Source organism: Felis catus, chromosome X (assembly GCF_018350175.1).
Source record: "Felis catus isolate Fca126 chromosome X, F.catus_Fca126_mat1.0, whole genome shotgun sequence".
In the NCBI taxonomy this organism is placed as follows: Eukaryota; Metazoa; Chordata; class Mammalia; order Carnivora; family Felidae; genus Felis; species Felis catus.
Genome location: NC_058386.1, coordinates 86186524 through 86205149, shown reverse-complemented (window position 1 = coordinate 86205149; position 18626 = coordinate 86186524). Strand labels below are relative to the sequence as shown.

At 44.2% G+C, this 18626-nt stretch overlaps 1 protein-coding gene and 1 long non-coding RNA gene across 6 annotated transcripts in view; one reads left to right on the top strand and one right to left on the bottom strand.

Annotated features, from left to right (window-relative positions):
- LOC101101037 (small ubiquitin-related modifier 2) overlaps nucleotides 1-1430 on the bottom strand; it is a 161515-nt gene extending 160085 nt beyond the window's left edge. For 3 of the 5 annotated variants that reach the window (XM_045050715.1, XM_019824128.3, XM_045050719.1), the window contains exons 1-2: nucleotides 828-1081; nucleotides 56-113 (exon numbers count right to left, since the gene is read on the bottom strand). The gene's annotated coding sequence lies outside the window, so the exon portion shown is untranslated. Of the gene's footprint in view, nucleotides 1-55; nucleotides 114-476; nucleotides 751-827; nucleotides 1082-1387 lie in introns of those variants that run through there. The other 2 variants (XM_045050717.1, XM_045050716.1) reach the window with 2 other exon arrangements.
- LOC123383348 lies at nucleotides 1146-17815 on the top strand. The gene is made up of 3 exons (XR_006592955.1): nucleotides 1146-1615; nucleotides 14397-14520; nucleotides 16416-17815. It is a non-coding gene; the product is annotated as an uncharacterized LOC123383348 (long non-coding RNA).
- The last annotated feature ends 811 nt before the right edge of the window (nucleotides 17816-18626 follow it).

Below are 18626 nucleotides of genomic sequence, written 5' to 3'. Positions count from 1 at the left end.
GGAACAGTAGAATGGCCTGCTCTCTAGGGGCTAACTCCCTTAAAGATACACTTACCTTTGCCTTCTTTTCCCCTTCCATGGTGTCAGCCAAGAACACTCCAACTCTGCATCCTCTGGTTGGGGGGTGGTGGTGAGGAGTAAAACAAAGGCAAGAGAAATGTAGCTTAAATTAAATCTTACAGTTTGCAGCCCACTGATAGATATCCGAAACATGCAGAGAGTGACCTTCCTTGAGGAATGCGTGGCTGCCTTACTTCCTTAATGTTTGTGTTTTGTTAAAAACTAAAAGTAACCTTATCTTAACAACAGCTAGTCCTCAAGGTCCTGAAAGACTTGCTTCCAAATTCCTTAGAAACTTACTTTATCTCTATCTCCCTCCCTCCACAAACTTAAAAATATATAATCAGTCACTCCTCACAACCCCAGTGCAGCTCTTTCTGGCCACGGGTCCTGTCCCAGTGCTTTAATAAAATCACCTTTTTGCACCAAAAACGTCTCAGGAATTCTTTCTTGGCCGTTTGCTCATGAACCCCATTTGAGGGGATGCTCCTGGAGCCCAATTTCTGTCCTACTGAAGGGCCACTATTGCTGTGGCCAGAGTCCCCTCATAAAACTTATTTGCTGACCCTCCTCCACTCCACCCAGAGGCGAGGCACTGAGGTTTACTGGAGGCTCAAGCGTCTGGGAATGATAAGCAGTCTAGTACCTCCTGATTCCCCCAAGGTGTCCAGCTCTTTTAGAATACAGATTCAGCCAGGGCACTCAAAGCACTGCACTTCCTTCACCAAAACAAAAACAAACATAACAACAACAACAACAAAACCCACCAAACTCTTGGGCACACGCTCTTCCAAGAGAAAAACAAATTTTGCATTTTTGCAGAGGCGGAGGTGCTGCAGGCGGAGGAGGGTAAGTCAAGCAGCTGATTCCAGCCCAGCCCTCCAGCAACCAAGGTGCTGAAGCCTGCCCCAGGAGAAACCGCAGAGGCCTGAAAGAGCAGAGGACTGAGCAGCGCCGTAGTTGGAGAAGGTAGTAGGATTGCACGTCTTTTTGTGTGGCTCCTGGAATCTCCCGATTGGCTAGGCAGGCGCTGCCATGGAGTGGGCGGAGCCAGCGGCGCAGCTGGCTCAGTGCCCGCCCAGTTGCAGATGGGACTGGCTTCAGACCGAGCGCAATTCAAAGCACAGGACGCGTGCTACGGGCGCAGCGTGGAGTAGAGCTCCTACCTGGCTGCTCCTCTCGCCGCGCGCGGGGCTCTGGGCTCCTGAGCGACTCCCGCACTTTCTGTTCCCCTTGGTTTCAGTTCTTAAAAGTGATTTTTTGCGGAAGACCTACCGCCTCCTGCCTCCCTCCCCCAGCTCCCTTTCGCCTAGTGCTTCCTGCTCACCTCCCTCTGTTCTTTTCCTGGTCCGAGGCCTTCCCTGTGGTCGGTCTCAGCTATGCCATCCCGGGCTTGCTGGGAGCCGCTGTCCTCCTACGGCTCTTCGGAACCTGGCTCCTGGAGGGCGACGACCCCCCCCCCCCACACACACACACACTCACCTTGAAATTCCACTTTGGCCTGTAGTGAATCCTCCTCCGACGTTCCCAACGTCATCCTGGACCTCTTTTATTGGTAAGCGGGTTGCTAGGCTACGGTGAATGGAGAGGAGGAGAAGAGGGAGGTGGCGGAGGGGGTGGTGAGTGGGCGAGTGATCTCTTGGTAGGAGCCCACTGGGGGGACACATAGACCTGGGCTTCTGAGCCCCCCTATGCAACCTGCCCTTCGGCCCCTGAAGGGGTTGGTGGTGGTGATGAGGGTGGCCAGTTAAGATGGAGCCATGTGTTTCAGCCTATATATTACAGTGGCACCTGATAGCACCCAGTTTCAGTGTGTGCCCATATAGCAGGGAGTGAGGATACCACCACCCATTCATTCCCAGGGACTAAGGTTCCAGGCAGTTTGCGGTCACAGGCATTGGCCATTGTGTGTGTGGGGGGGGGGCGGTGAGGGTTGTTGGGTGTTAACATTACACAGAACAAAGAACCATTTTATTTATGTAAAAGAATGAGATTATTTGGGAAGAGCAGAGGAATTACAATTTGTGATAAGCTATGGCAAACCATAGGCAAGTCTGAAGAGACAAAGGGAAGGCCAGCTTTTATTAGGTTTTAAGGAGAAATTGGGGAGAGTTCTGGACAAGTTCTGGAGAAGAACAAGAGTTTGAGGATGGGGGTGGGTTTCTCATTGGCTGTAGGTGGTGGTTAGTGTGTCTTGCTGGGTGGGGCGGGGATCTTCCTGTTCTTAAAGATAAGAGATAAATTCCTATGTGAAAAGTGCCTTCTTTTGGCAAAGTAATTATCTTCCTTCTTGCTAGTTTTGTAGGCTGCAGTGAGAGGTTTGTACTTGAGAAGTCCCACTCCTGGGCTTCCTGACTCCATTTTAAATGATGTTTCCTTCATTTATTTTCACATATCCCCCTTTTGATCAAGATTTTTCCTCGAAAGTATTGCTGAACAAGAGTCAGATTTTTTTAAATTTAGTGGTTTGTCCCTCAGTACCAGGAAAGATCTTCTTCAGTTGTCACTGACCCACATTGGAGGGAAAGTGCATAATGATTGGAAACCATCAAGGCCACATTTGAGGAATAAGGAAGCGTAGGAAGGAGAAATCTCAGTCACTTTCCATCTAAGGTCTATGTCTTGTCAAGGTCATAAACATTGGAGATCATCTTGAAGTGCTGAGCTAGCATCACCCTATTTGATACATTACTTCTGCAGAGATTTGACAGGCATCAGGTCAAGTTTAAAATTAATTATACAAGCAGGATTAAAAGTAATATGACAAATACAGTTTATGTGATGGTTCCATATGGAGACCCCAAACCCAGCTAAATAGATCAAAAGACCGGGGGTCATTAAGTGAGATTTGTTGTAACCAGTGCACTTGTTCCCTGATCTTGTGTAATTGAATTTCTGCGTCTCCAGATGAATTTATACATGTGCAACAGGTGATATTTGTTATTGCACAAATACCTCCTTGTTCAGCAAGTAGATAACCAAGGGTTATGTGATTATCTAAAACTACATTAGTCAAACAGTCAAGTGATAGTCAGTGGGCTGATATTGCTGTGGAATTGGCTAGCTCTCCTAAGGTTAGGGGGAGATATCTGATCATGTGTTCACTGGCACTTACTCCAACCCAAGGAAGAAAATCTCTTCCGATGGAGGCAAACCGGGAGTCATGTATGCCCCCCAGAATTTCACATTTAAGATGCTCTGGAAGCCTAATGGGGCAGACCGATGGGAAGTCTCTTGATTTGTTAAGGATGTTAACAGGAACAGTTAAATGCCCCAATAGCATTGAGTTCCAAGTTGCCAGCTATCTAAGCATTCATATGCCCATAGGAAATGCTGTCCATTGCCAACAAATCCAGGTGGAGCATAGGAGACTCTAGCTAAGGTCTGGTTTTTGATAGAGCCCTTAGCTGGAAATGTCCTGATTGACCTTTTCAAGCCATGGGTCAGAGGAGTTGGGATGACATTCTGTGAGAGTCCATTTTTTCCTAAAGTCCATTTTTTATTTTCTAAAAACCTTGCAGGAGCACCTGGGTGGTCAGATGGTTAAGCGTGGGACTCTGATTTTTGGTTCAGGTCATGAGCTTGGGGTTCATGAGATTGAGCCCTGCATCAGGCTCCATGATGACAGCACAGAGCCTGCTTGGGATTTTGTCTCTCCCTCTCTCTCTGCCCCTCCCCCGTTCTCTTTCTCTTTCTCTCTCTCAAAATAAATAAACATTGAAAAAAAACACCTTGCAAAAACCTTGCAAAGAGGAACAAATGTATCTGTATTTCCCTTGGGTACAGGGAGACATATTGCAGTTAGATAAGGAGAAGAACCTGGGGGAGTGAAGATGGTACAACTGGCAAAGATGGAGGGATTTAACTGAGCTAGTATGGTTATGACTAAGGAAAGGTTGAAACAAGGTGTGGGAATGCCTGGTCACAATAGCCTAACCCTATAGTTAACATCTATAGGCTTTTGGTTGTATCAGCAATGGTATTTGGGACTAGAAGGAAATTCGTTTTAGGTAACACCAAGGGATCTCTGACATTGTGAACAGATTGGAGCTTCTCGTGACAGATCCAGCAGTCAGAAAGGTTACCCCATTTTGCATAGGATTGGGAAATGTGGACATAAGGGCATTTTCTTTCCCAGAGAGGGCAAAGAAAGAGTGAGAACAACCAAGGGACAGAAGGTATATGTGTCTGGTCCCATCATCTTGGGAAAGCTGTTTCCTTCAGCTGCCATCTGCTTCATTTCCTGGAAATCTTTATTTTCAGGTCACCAGATGGTGTGCAGGTCTCGTCAGGGTTTGGTGTTTATATGTGACCCAGGAATCCAAAAGTTTGTTCCTTGGAATTTGGCAGCATGTGGGTTGGTTAGCAGTACCTGATAGGGGTCCTTTCAGTGAGGTTGAAGAGAGTCTTTCTGGTCCTTGTGAGTGGTCCTGGTTCTGGCTTGGCTTGTACTGAAGTAGCCAAAGGCAAATATGCTGCTTCATTTACTTTGGAGGGAGTTAGAATTACATGTCTAGCACTGTGTTTTCCATATTCTCTTTTCATATAAGAAGCACCAGTGAGCCATGACTAATCAGCATCATCCAAAGGACTTTCCTATAAGTTTTCACAGGGAGTCAGGAACTGATCTGTCAAACAGTCATGAGGAGTATCTTAGAAGAGGGAAGAAGTGTAGCAGGGTTAAGGTTCTTATAGTTGAAAAAAAAAGTTATGTGAGGAGCTGTTAGCAAGAGGGAGGATTTCACAGGAGGTGAGATGACTGGCTGAAAGGTGTTGAGTATGGTGAGAATTTAGGTTGGAATGGAGGCTAGTAGACTATGAGGGTTGGGAACAACAGGGTGACGAGGGATAACATTGTTTACATTGTTCTGAGATCATGGACAGACCTCTATTCACAGTCATTAGGATTTAGGAAGGGTTCTATTTTGTGGGGCACAAAGGGGGTTAGAGGGGACTCCATGACTATTTCTTCAGTGGCCTTAACTAAGATGGCAGTATCAGGAATGGCTCTGAGGCAAGGGAGGTAACCTCATGCCACAGGGTCTAGCTGTTGGCTATATTACCCTGTGGGTTGATGGTGGTCTCCATGTTTTTTGTTGAATACCCCAAGGGTATTCCCTTCCTTTTCATATGTAAAAGGAAAAAAAGGAAGCTGGTAATTGGGATGTCCAAGGGCAAGGGGATTTATTTTTTTTATTATTTTTTAGTTTATTTACTTAGAGAGAGAGAAGGAGAGAGCTGGGGAGGGGTAGAGAGAAAGGGAGGGAGAGAGAATCCCAAGCAGGCACTGCACTGTAAGCTCAGAATCTGATGCAGGGCCCGAACCCACAAACCATGAGAAACCTGAGCTGAAATCAAGAATAGTAGGCTCAACTGACTAAGCCACCCAGGTGCCCCTCAAGGGCAAGGGGATTTATTTAGTTTTCTTTTAAGGTATTAAAAGCTAGGTCATCCCAAGCTTCCTAATTAATGGGGTCAGGTTTGGTGTTCTTTAGTAATGTATATAAAGGCTGGGCCATGAGAGAAAAGTTCAAAATCCATTTCTGACAGTAGGCAGCCAGGCTGCCTGAGAAAATCTTGTAATTGGCAGTTAGTCTTGAGTTTGGGGAAGTGCAGGGTGCTATGAAGCCTACTTGGATCTAGGTGCAGCCCTTGTTCTGAGATTAGGTGCCCTAAATAACGAACTTGAGTTTGAACAAACTGCAGTTTTTCCTTGGAGACCTTGTGTACCTTTAAGGCTAAAATTTTGGATAGATGGATGCTACCCTCCTGTGAAAAGGAGACAAATGATTAGTGTCCTTAGAACTAGCTCTAGTGCCATTAGAGATGGAACAAATAAATGACCTTAAAGGTTCATTTGCATCACCTAATTGGCTATTTTGGTTGTTGCTGTCAAATTATAGAATTTATTTCTCTCTTTTGAGAGAATTTCCAGCATGGTATTTCTCCATGAAATCTCAGCCCAGTAAATGAATGGGGGGTGGGGTGGAAGACTAAGGAGAAAAGGGTGAGTATCTCTTAGAGGGCCTAAACAAAAGGTGATAGGTTCAGAGACAGGAACCTGTTGAGGTTTGACAATCCCCTCCCATTTGAATTGTTGTAATACTCAAGGCAGGGACTGTTTAATAACAGTGGGGTTGAGCACTGAGGGTGTAGTTCTGGTGTCAATAACAACACAGAGAGAGATTCATTCCTAGTCTGGAGAGTTGTTTCTCTGAACTGGTTAAGAGCAGGATTGGGAAAATCCCCTGTAGTTCCTTGGAGTCCCGTCATTGGCGGTTATGAAGGCACTGGAAAGGTTGCTTAAAGAACTGAAGGCACTTGAAGTGCTTAAGCTTGTAACAGTCTTTTCCAATGCTCTGGATTTTTGCAATGACAAAGATCAGGAGCATTTTGGTTTTGTTTAGGGGCCTCCATTTATCAGAGTTGTAAGTTAGGGACTTCAGTGGTCTTCCTTGTAGTTGAATCATCTAGGGTGTGGATGAGCTGATTTGCTAATTAACTAAACCTGGAGTGGACATAGTTTTCCATTCCATCTTGGTCCTTTTTAACTATACAAGATCCTGTTTCTGTCCATTCATGACCATAGAATTAAAAGCTACCCCAGTGGATTCAACATTTAAAAGAAGACCAGAATCTTCTTTGAAAACAATTTGGAGCTGGCTGTAATAATTATGCACTGGGCTCATTGGGCTTCTGGGTATAAGCATGGAACTTTTTCCAGTTGACAGGTTTTGGGAAAGCCCTAAGAATAGACTGGTAAAGTCATTTCACAATTGAAAGAGCTTGATCATATAACAAGTCAGGGGGACAGTGCCTCATTTGTAGTTCTAGAGATTGTTCAAGATTATGCTGGTTGGCAGTGTTATCCACTGTTGGACCTGGCCCCTCACCAATGAGCACGTGAACTAATACAAATCTGAGAAACTGTGTTGGTAAGTTTGGAAAACTATTAAATTCCTCAGCAAATCTATGAAGATCCTCAGTCACTTTGGGGAAGTTTTTGACTATAGCTCATAATTCAGTCCAGGGAACTAAGAAATTAGGGGCTTAGAATTTGAATCCTCAGGGGGTTTGACTTTATTTTTTGAAAGAGAGAGAGAGAGAGCAAGAGAGCACACATGTGCATTTGAGGAGGAGAGGGCAGAGAGAGAGAGAGAGAGAGAGGGAGAGAGGGAGAAAGGGAGAGAATGAATCTTAAGCAGGTTCCAGGATCAGCATGGAGCCTGACTTGGAGCTCAGTCTCATGATCTCATGAGTTCATGACCTGAGCCAAAATCAAGTCAAACATTTAACTAGCTGAGCCAACCAGGTGCCCGTGGAGTGTTTAACTTTAAAGAGGAAGATTTTTTTTCTCCCCTGAGTTGTTAATTTTAGCCATTCTGACTGGTTTGAGATTGTATCTTATTGTGGTTTTGATTTGTATTTCTCTGATGATGAGTCAATGTTGAGCATCTTATTATGTGACTGTTTGCCATCTGGATGTCTTTTTTTGGATAAGTGTCTATTCTTCTGCTCATTTCTTCACTGGATTATCTTTTGGGTGTTGAGTTTGGTAAGTTCTTTGTAGATTTTGGTTACTAACCCTTTATCCGATATGGGTGGGTTAAATGGGTGATGGGCATTAAGGAGGACACTTTTTGGGATGAGCACTGAGTGCCATATGTAAGAGATGAATCACTAGGTTTTACTCCTGAAGCCAAGACTACACTGTGTGTTAACTAACTTCAGAATTAAAAAAAAAAAAAAAAAAAAAAACTTTGGGAAAAAAAATAAAGGGGCAGGTTTCAATAACTTTGGGAGACGAGGACACAGGGAGAGATTCAAAAAGAGGGAAGTTCAGTGAGAGGATTAGAATGAGGAAGTGAGAATATTAAAGAAGGTGGAGCCAGCATAGGAGGGAAAGAGGAAGACGGTAGTAGGGACTCAGCATAAGATGGTCGTTGCATGTCCATAGACCAAGAAAAAGGAGTGGAACAATATGGTACCTGAGACCAAGAGGACAGGGGAGAGGAGTAAAGGGCTTTAGAAGCTTTTTTGTCTTCCTTTTTTTTTTTTTTACCTCAGTTAATTTGGAAACATTATTTTGTGAAGAGGTGATTTTTGAGTCCTGAATATATTTTTGGAAGCCTCCAGGTACCAACTAAAATAGGCATCCCGTGTATTCTATTTTTTAAATTTAATTCCATTTAGCATATAGTGTTATATTAGTTTCAGGTGTACACTATAGTGATTCAACACTTCCATACATCAGCCAGTGCTCATTCCAACAATTACATTCCTTCCATGTAGTCTATTTAATTTTAAGTTCAGAGTTTTCTAGTTTGGGGGTCAGAAGTCCCCCTAAAGGCCATTGAAGTTCTAAATTATTTTTGGCTAAGTTGGTCCAGGTAGTTAAAAATGTACATGAGGAGGGACCATAGTTTCAAAACTATAAAATCAGTCAGAGTCCCAGAAGAAAGACCCTCTTGAGAATGTTTAGAAGATTGTAATCCCATTACTCAAAATCAGAGATTCGGAAAACCAACTGAGTACTCACCAGAAAGGATGGAGCCTTTAAATAGATCCCGAGGACAGGCAAAGAGCTCATCCAAAAGGAGGGAGCTCAAAATCCAAGAGGAGAATTATTGAACCGGAAGTAGATGGAAACTTGCAGAAGTGAGGTGCACAAAGGGCTCTCTCTGTGTGGATACCTCACTTGATTCTGAGAGTTGTTGTCCTTTGGGGTTTGTCTCCTTAGGATCCCACTTCTGACCACCAAGTAAGTTAACTGTAAATAGAGCAAAGAGCAATTTTATTTAAGTAAAACTATGAGTTTATTGGGAAAAGCAGAGAAGTTGCAATTTGGGACAAGGAAGCTATGGCAAACCATAGGCAAGTCCGAAGAAACCAAAGAAAGGTCGGCTTTTGTTAGGTTTTAGGAGGAAATTGGGGAGGGTTCAGGGGAAAAAAGTTTATTGGAGAAGAACAAGAGTTTGAGGTTTGGGTGGGATTCTCATTGGCTTCAGATGGTGCTTAATGCTTTGTTGCTGGGGCAGGGAGGGATCTTTCCTGTTCTTAAAGACAGGAGATAAATTCTTACGTGAAAAGTGTCTTCCATGGCAAAAATTCTCTTCCTTCTTCCTGCTGGTTATGTAGGCTACAGTGAGGTATGTACTTGAGAGCTCCTCTTTCGGGGCTTCCCATCTCAATGTTAAATGAGGTTTCCTTTATATTCACATGGGTAAAGGCTAAAATTATTCTTTAAAAATTTTTTTTTACATTTATTCATTTCTTTTGAGAGACAGAGACAGAGCACTAGCGGGGGAGGGGCAGAAAGAGAGGGAGACACAGAATCCGAATCAGGCTCCAGGCTCCGAGCTGTCAGCACAGAGCCTGATGTGGGGCTCGAACTCACAAACCACGAGATCATGACCTGAGCCTCAGTCAGATGCTTAACCGACTGAGCCACCCAGGTGCCCCTAAAATTATTCTTTTATGCTTTATTGACATCTTGTAAAATCAGGAGAGCCTCGAATGGACTAATCACAAGTTCCTTTTCACACTTTGTTCCCCACCCCTCATAGGGTCCACTAGGCAACAATCCTCCTTATCAAATGGACTAGATGTATTCCTGTGTATTATCCTTGGGTAGTGGTTTCAGTTCCCTATCAGCCAGCACAGTAATTCAAACAAGCCAATCACATAACTCAGGAAGCAGGGGGTACCTCACCCTCCTAATACTACAAAGCCTGCTTTTCACAGATTCTTCTTTTTCTTTTTCTTTTTTTGAGGGGGGGCACAAGTGAGATAGAGAAGCAAAACTCACCTGAAGCAGGGCTCGTGTTCTTACCTGAAGCGGGGGCTCATGCTCATGAACCATGAGATCATTACCTGAGCCCAAGTCAGATGCTTAAGGACTGAGCCACCCAGGCGCCTTCTCACAGATCCTTCTGATTTATGCTATTTCAGAGTGCAACTCTCATGTGTTCTGCATGGTATGCAATGTTCTCTTTTGGACTGTGAATGTATGTGACTATTGATCTTTTCTGTCTGGAGTTGGGTGATGTGTGTTTAGCCATCCCTATAACTCTAGGATGAGCCTCCTTACGTCAACAAAGAGGAGAAGGGGAGGTGATTAAAACAATTGTCATCACACACATGATGATCCAGGCACAATCAAAGAGAACTGGTGAGCTTTTACTAGCTGTTCCTTGACCAACTGTTCTGTGATATAGTGAAGGCTGCCTGGGACAGGACCACCAATTCCTGGTGGGCTTGTGCTCTGGCCTGGGTGGCACTGTGTCGTTTTTGTTGGATATTGCCATGTCTTCCTTCCTTAACATAAGAATTGGAGTTAATTGACTGCATCTCAGTGTGAAGTGCCTTTGAGTTTGGGCTCAAAGTCAAACAGTGTGTGCCAGACAGTGTCTGAGGCTCCCACCCATAAAGGTAGCAACAACCCAGCATCCTAATCGGTCAGTACTTGAGTCCTTCTTACTAGGGGTTGGGTTAGTGACTTTTTAGGCAGTGACCACTGCTTCTAACCTGGTGAGCATTTCTGTTTACTTGGGGCAGCCAGCCATGTGGTCATTGTGATTGTGTACTCCTGGGATGGCCCTTTGTTAGGTTTGCAGATAGGAAGGGGATTACTACCACAGGGAGAATTAACGAAGCATGGCACCCTGATTGCCTTAATAGTTATTGTCCTGGACAGGGTAGTGAGCTTGCTTATCTCCTGTGCTGTTGCTTCCCTTGCTGCTACCTACACACTATCCTGACACCCAAGGATATTGAAGTGCACACCCATGGTTGCTTGTGGCCCAGGAATTGATGAGAAAGGGGGAAGAAACATGTAGTATTAAACTGTTCTCCCAATGCAAAAACCCCTATCCAGTGCCAAAAAGCAACCATTGCTATAGGGGAGGCCCCTAAACCCTGATGATTCTGGTTCTGGTTGAAGAAATTTATAAATCTGAGCAGAGTAGAGAGGAGCCCCCTGGAACAAAGTATATCCAGTAACAAACAAGCAAAAAGAATGAAAGAAGGGAAAAAAGAGTGCATCAAACCTGAATATAGGTGAATGTGATATTGTGATTTATAAGAAATAGGTATTTAATCATTCAGATGACTAAAATGTATTTTTCATATATATTTGGCCTTTGTCCATGATTTCTGGCTTACAGCTTCCCCACAGATTTGTGTCCCCGACAGATTCATATGTTGAAACCTTAACCTTCAATATGACTGTATTTGGAGACATGCCTTTATGGAGGTAATCAAGGTTCAGTGAGGTCATGAGGGTGGGGCCCTAATCTAATAGGATTGGGTCTTTATAAGAAAAGGAGGAGACACCAGAGAACTCTCTCCCTGTCTTTGTCCACTTTCATGTAAAGGAAGGCCATATGAGGGCATAGAAGACAGCCATCCACCAAGGACAGAGGTCTCATCAGAAACCAACCCTGCTGGTACCTTGATATCTGACTTCTAGACTTTAGAACTGTGAGAAAATAAATTTCTGTTGTTTAAGCCACCCAATCTGTGGTATTTTATTATGACAGCCCTTGCAGACTAATTCAGAGGATACCAGATGTCTTTACATATACAGTTGATTCTTGTTATTTGTGGTAGTTACATCCTGTAAAAGTCACCATGAGCACAGAACTAGTGAATAGGAAACCATTGCTCCTAGTGGAAATACCTGGTTACATTCTTGTGAACCTCTGGTCACAACATTGTCATCAACCAATCCAATACATAAATTCGTTTTATGTGTATTTCTGTTTAAAGACCTCTTATTTTGTGTATAGTGTTACTTCATTTAAATTGATATTTAGCATATATTATTGATTGACTTACATTGAACTCACTGATATCAGCACTATAATTCATGCCCAAAACATGTATTTTCTCCATAAGGCACATCACAGCCTTCTTGTGCTTAGGAACACTAGACAGGACATCAGCACTACACATGGGGGAAAATTTAAACAGTGAAATCACTAACAAAAAGCACACAAGTGTGAACGACATGGCACTAAATATGCTGTTGAAAGACCACTTGTTGGGGCGCCTGGGTGGCTCAGTCAGTTAAGGATCCAACTCTTGATTTCAGCTCAGGTCATGATCTTATGGTTTGTGAGTTTGAGCCCCGCATCAGGCTCTGTACTGGCAGTGTGGAGACTGCTTGGGATTCTCTCTCTCTCTCTCTCTCTCTCTCTCTCTCTCTCTCTCAATAAATAAATGAACATTTAAAAAATTTAAAAAAGAAAGGTCATTGTATACAGTATGAGAAGTGAAATAAGAAGCTGGAATGCTGCCTTGTCTAAACCTGAGAACTTGTTGGGGCGCCTGGGTGGCGCAGTCGGTTAAGCGTCCGACTTCAGCCAGGTCACGATCTTGCGGTCCCTGAGTTCGAGCCCCGCGTCGGGCTCTGGGCTGATGGCTCAGAGCCTGGAGCCTGTTTCCGATTCTGTGTCTCCCTCTCTCTCTGCCCCTCCCCCATTCATGCTCTGTCTCTCTCTGTCCCAAAAATAAATAAACGTTGAAAAAATAAATAAATAAACCTGAGAACTTGTGGGTCCGATGACTCACATATTTTTGCCACTCTGCACATGTTTGCAAATAAGCACCCAAGCGCTGAGTATTGATTTTGGGGTCACAAGTACATTTTAGCAGGTAGACAAATTTGCAGATATAGAATCTGCAAATAATTAGGATCAGCTGTATTACGGTCACAGTGTAAGGGCTGCAACAGGAAACCCCTTATGCCATTTGGAGCCCCAGATCTTATTGTTATGACCAAAGCACTCATTTCAGTTCTCAGAGTACACAATGCTGGGCTCTTGAAAAAGGCAGTAAATGGAACTTCCAACTTCTGTGTAGGCCCCAAGTGGCTTGTTTAATTGAGAGGCATAATTGGCTCCTCAGAGAACTTCTACTTAGTTACAAAGTGGTAAATAGATCTCCTCTACAGTCATTGTTACAGGCATTGTTACAAGCACTGATTAGCCTAAATTCAGGTCTGTTAGTTGTCTTTATTAGCCACAAAGGAGGGCATCTTTTTTTATTTCAAATATTTTTATTTATTATTATTATTATTTTAAATATAATTTATTGTCAAGTTAGCTAACATACAGTGTATGCAGTGTGCTGGTTTTTGGGGTAGATTCCCATGATTCATTGCTTACATACAACACCCAGTACTCATCCCAACAAGAGGAGGGCACCTTTAAAGTTCATGTTTTTTGATGACCACCTCACCATGTGGCCCTCTGTCTTTTGGGGCAAGTGCCTATGCCATTTCCTAGGGAGGCACCACTACTCCCTGAAAGTCTCAGTCAACACCAAGGTTTAAACTGATGTGAAGGCATTCAGGTGTAAATTATGGTACAAGGCCTACAATTAATATTATATGTTGTCTTGACATTTGGTAAAATTAGAAGGACCTCAAATGGTCTAACCACAAGTTCTCCTGCCTGTTTTGTGCCTGTGGACAAGGTCTCTTAGCCAAACAACGCTCCTTATTAAACAGACTCAGTGCTGTTCTAGCGAGTTTCAGTTCCCTGCCAGCTGTGGAATTAATTATTGAAGCCAATAACATCCTCCCCTGGAAACCAGAGGCACTCTGTCCTTGACACTGCAAAGCCTGTCTCCTACAGACCCTGATTGTTCAGGGTTCCTGAGTGCAACTCGAGTGAGGCTCTCTCTGGTTTGCTGTGTCCTCCTTTTTCAGGCTGTGAGTATATGTGACTGATCCACTGCTGTCTTCACATTTGTCCAGTGTCAGGTGTTAACGTTTTTGGCCATCCTCACAACCATAGGAAAGAATCCTTTCCTCCTTAATGGGGTGAATAGGAGGTGATCAAAATGGGTACAGAGTGATGGGCAAGACACAAAACATAGACATGAAAGATACCTGTTGAGTACAGATTTTGATTTTTTTAATGTTTATTTATGTGAGAGACAGAATGCAAGTTGGGGAGGGGCAGAGAGAGAGGGAGACACAGAATCTGAAGCAGGCGACAGGCTCTGAGCTGTCAGCACAGAGCTGGAGGCGGGGCCTGAATTCAGGAACCACGGGATCATGACCTGAGCCCAAGTCGGACGCTTAATTGACTGAGCCACCCAGGCACTTGTGAGTACAAATTTTAGCCCACTTTCAGGGGCATGTGTGTATGTGGAAAGGCTGGGAGACCCTATTCAATGTTACCAATGGAAATTATTGTCTCTGCTTCATTGGAGCCCAGATGGTGTAATCTATGGAAGTATATTCATGTGGCCTGAGATGGGTGTACTTTTGTACTTACTCTTGTGAAACTTTTGAAGATACAGGTTTTTTTTCGTCTGGATTTCAGTTTAGGCCTGTAAATACCTGAAGAGATGGTCAGCTATTTGCATGCAGATCACACAGAAATATGTATTTGTTGTGGCCCCAAGATCCTGAGCACTGGCACATGGGTAACATACGGTTGGAAACAGGTAGGAACACATTGCTTTAATTCAGAAATAATTCATGCAACATACTTTGGAATATTACAAAATGAAATGTTATGATTGAAGATAATCGGGAATATGTTTTTAAATGGCAGAAATGAACATGTACCCAGGGGGAAGAAAAGGTAGTTGGGCAAGGTTCTGGGCAGCAGCTCAGCATTGTTCACAGTCTCACATACCAGAGTGTGCTATTGAACATACACACACAGTTTTGTAGGCACTAATATTCCCTAGCCAACATATGGAAGATCCCAAGTGTCGCAGTGATGCTCAGGGCCTGTTCTCATTCACAAGCCCCTTCTGGCTGGGGGGGGGGGGGGGGGGGAGTGGCCTCACTGAAGGTCTCAGGTGCCTTGGGTGAATATCTCAGAGACCTTAGGAAAGGCCAGCTAAATTAGGTTTTTGGGCTCAATCCCAACATCTGAGGTGGTCCCCCCCCCACCATACTAATAAGCAATTCTTAGACACCATCAGGGTGTCTGAAAGTTCAACTCAATTCTGACACTACCTACCTGGAGACTGCATCAGATCCCACAGGTTAAGTGTTCAGTCCCAGAAGACCACCTTCCCCCCGTACCAGATTCTAGTCACAAGTCCAGGTTGTTACCTGTGCTTTTGACTGATTGCCTATAAAAGAGACATTACCACAAGTCTCTCCTAGGGTTTGGTTCATTTGCTGCAGAGGCTCACAGAACTAAGAGAAACATTTTACTTACTATATATAAAATTATGTAACCCAGGAACAGCCAGATGGAAGAGATGCATAGGACAAGGTACGGGGAAAGGGTGCAAAGCTTCCATGCCCTCTGCAGACTCACCACTCTCCCCAAATCTCCATATGTTCATCAAGCCAGAAACCCTCAAACCCTGTCCTTTTGGGTTTTTGTGGAGGCTGATTGACCAATGGCCATTGATTCAACCACCAGCCCCTCTTCCCTCCTGGGAGGTCAGGGATGTATGACTGGAAGTTTCAGCCCTCTAATCACTTTGTTGGTTCTCCTGGCAAACAGACCTTGTCCTTAGGTGCTGTTTATGTGCTCATTCACATAACAAGAGACACCTGTATCAGTCTCAACACTTAGGGAATTTCAAGGGTTTGGAAAGCTGTGAGCCAGGAAATAAGGAGGAAGGATAAGGAGGAAGAATATATATATATATTCTTCCTCATATATATATATATATATATATATATATATATATATATCACAATATTACACCAATTCTCTGCAGGGCTACAGTTAGGTACTTAATATATACTCACCCAAGACATCTCTAGGCTTGGAAACACATGACTAGTGAGACACATGCTAGATTCCAAAATGGATATCTTTGAGAAGACAGTGCTGAGGCCCAAGAATCTGAAATGGCTTTGTTGGGTAAGGGTCAAAAGGTTCTTTATATCATATGCCTTATGCCCTAAAAACAGAGGTGTATAAGAGCAAGGTTGACATCTATTTGACAACAAAATGCCCGGTCCCAGCCCAGAAAGGGGAAGTGTGACTTTTACCTGGAAAAGGTAAATTGGTTAGCACAGCTCAAGAGGGCACCAAGGGTGGAAGATTACTTTTCCTGGGTCAGTCAACCAACCTGGAGAGCTGTGTCCATGCTGATTGCAAGGTGGGCCTCTTCAAGGGGTTGAAGTAATACATTTTCCTGAGTGCTGCCTCCTGCCTGCTTCCTTCCCAGAAGGCCAGCTGCTACCCCTTCATCCTGCCTGATAACATGGACCCAGTCTTTGTGCCCCACCCTCTGGATAAAAGCTGAGGAAGAAGTAGAAGTCGGCCTTGTTACTGTGCTTTTGGCTGACTCTCTGTGGGGAGAGAGGTGGGTAGGAGAGTGAGCATGTACACATAGGACTATGTATGTCTTTATGTATACAGGAGAAGAGAAGGCCTTGGAAAATTTATAGCTGGGGTGACCTCTGCTGTATGCTGTCTAAGAAACCATGTATTTACTGATAATCAGTGACTTCTCTGGTTCAGCAAAAACTACAAATGAAATTGATTCAGAAAGTTTTGGACAGGATGCTGACAGGATATGATGTTCATCAGAGTCCAAAGTTTGGAGGTAAGCCACTTCTAGACACTTGAGATCTGTGTGTTAAGTTGAATAGAGCTGAGACACAGCAAATCAGTCCCACCAACTAAGCTGACCATTGACATACCTACAGGCTCTACACTTCCGCCTCTCCAGATCCCACCTTCCTGACCTGCAGTGGAGCACTCCTGGCCTGCCAATCTTCAGGCACTTTGTTTTGACCCTGGAGTCTCTCCCACTTCTCTCGCTTTATGTGGAAGAGGGCTTCTGCTCTCTCCACACTCCCTTGTGAGGGTACCACATCTGAGGCTCATTCCCTGGTGTGACTGGAGGAGCACTACCCACAGAAATAGGTGTGCAGGCCATAGGGCCCTATGCTTCTCAAGCTAGAATTTTCTGTAACATCTGTCATGCTGTATGGCATACACATTTTTGAACACACATTCTTTGCACCCTGGACACTCACCCTATTCAGTTTGTTGAAAACTGGGCATGTGATCTACTCTATCCAGTCTCCTTTGCCTGCCCAGGCCCCAGGTGCTTGTCCCTCTGTCCCTTAAGCCTTCGACTCTCACCAAGTTTATTGGCTCTACCTCCAGAAAAACATCTTATCTCTTCTTTGATCATGGGCTCCCAATATCAGGCCTTGGGAATCTTGCTGCTGAGTTAGTGCAACAACTTCCTAACCTCTTGTGTGACTGATACCAGTTTTGGTACCTCTAGTCCCTTCAACACACTGCAGTCAGCATCATCTTTATAAATCTAGCCTGATTACTTCAGGAATTGTTAATGGCTTTATTTAACTTCCACATAAAATCCAAACTCTTTGGCCTAGCATTCAAATATTGAGAGAATAGATGAGAAATCACAATGAAACTGAAGCACAAACTACCAGGAAGCCAATGAGTCAGTTTCTATATTTCCTCTCAGCCATCCCCTTGGGAAGGGCAAGTAGCCTGGATCACACAGCTTTAAGTGACTGAAAACCTATCCTGAGTCCACAGAGTAGAAGTAATGTTCTCTGACCCAGGGGACACCCAGGAAACCTAAGCCAATGACTGACAAAAGAAAGGGTGCATTAAATAGAGGTTCTGTGGGAGGTTGAACTTAATTCTAAAGGATTAATGAATGCTAAGGGTTTGCATTTGTGCAAACAAATAGAGTTCTTTTGTTTTTTTAATTTATTTTAGTGTTTATTTATATTTGAGAGAGACAGTGTGTGAGTCGGGGAGGGACAGAGAGAGAGGGAGAGAGAATCTGAAGTAGGCTCCAGGCTCTGTGCTGTCAGTACAGAGCCCAATGCAGGGCTTGAACCCATGAACCGTGAGATCATGACCTGAGCTGAAGTCAGACACTTAACCGACTTGAGCCACCCAGGCACCCCAAATAGAGTTTTTTGAATACTCATTGCCTCAGTCCTAAAGAACACACAGCTGTGAGGATTTGGCACATGAAATTAGACTAGTAGGGCCACTATGTTTGGCATGGGAGCCACCTTGAAAACCAAGGCCATTGCCCTAGGCCCTGAACTTTGGAGGTGGGTCTCTTAATTGATTTCCCTTTACTCCACTGGTCCCTGCAGCGTGTGAGGGGGATAAGGTGCGGTGCACAGGTTCCAAGGTGAGTATGCTCCTGAGAACTGGGAAACAGAGTGGAGAGGGCAGAGGGCAGAGGGCAGGCTCTTTCAATGACTTTACCCTATAAGGACAGCAGTGCCTCATCTAGGTGGATTCCCTGGGGAGGAGGCCAAAACTCTTGAGGGAGAGAGGGCTGGGTATATGGGAGTTCAGGTGTTAGAGCAGAGCCAACTTCCCGTTATATGATACCAACATTTGGATCCATTGGGCCAGATACTGGTAGGTGTCAAGGAAGAGCAGCTACCTCATTTCTTTATTTCCTTGTTCTCTTATATCTTAGCAAAGTCTAACCAATGAGTATTTAGGTACCAAGCATGTTCTTCCCCTGTTTTAAGGCAAGGTAGCTATATCTTGGTAGGCATCCAGGGCCAGGGTGAGAGCAGCAGGCAAGGGCCGACCTCTGGGGATTGTCAGGTA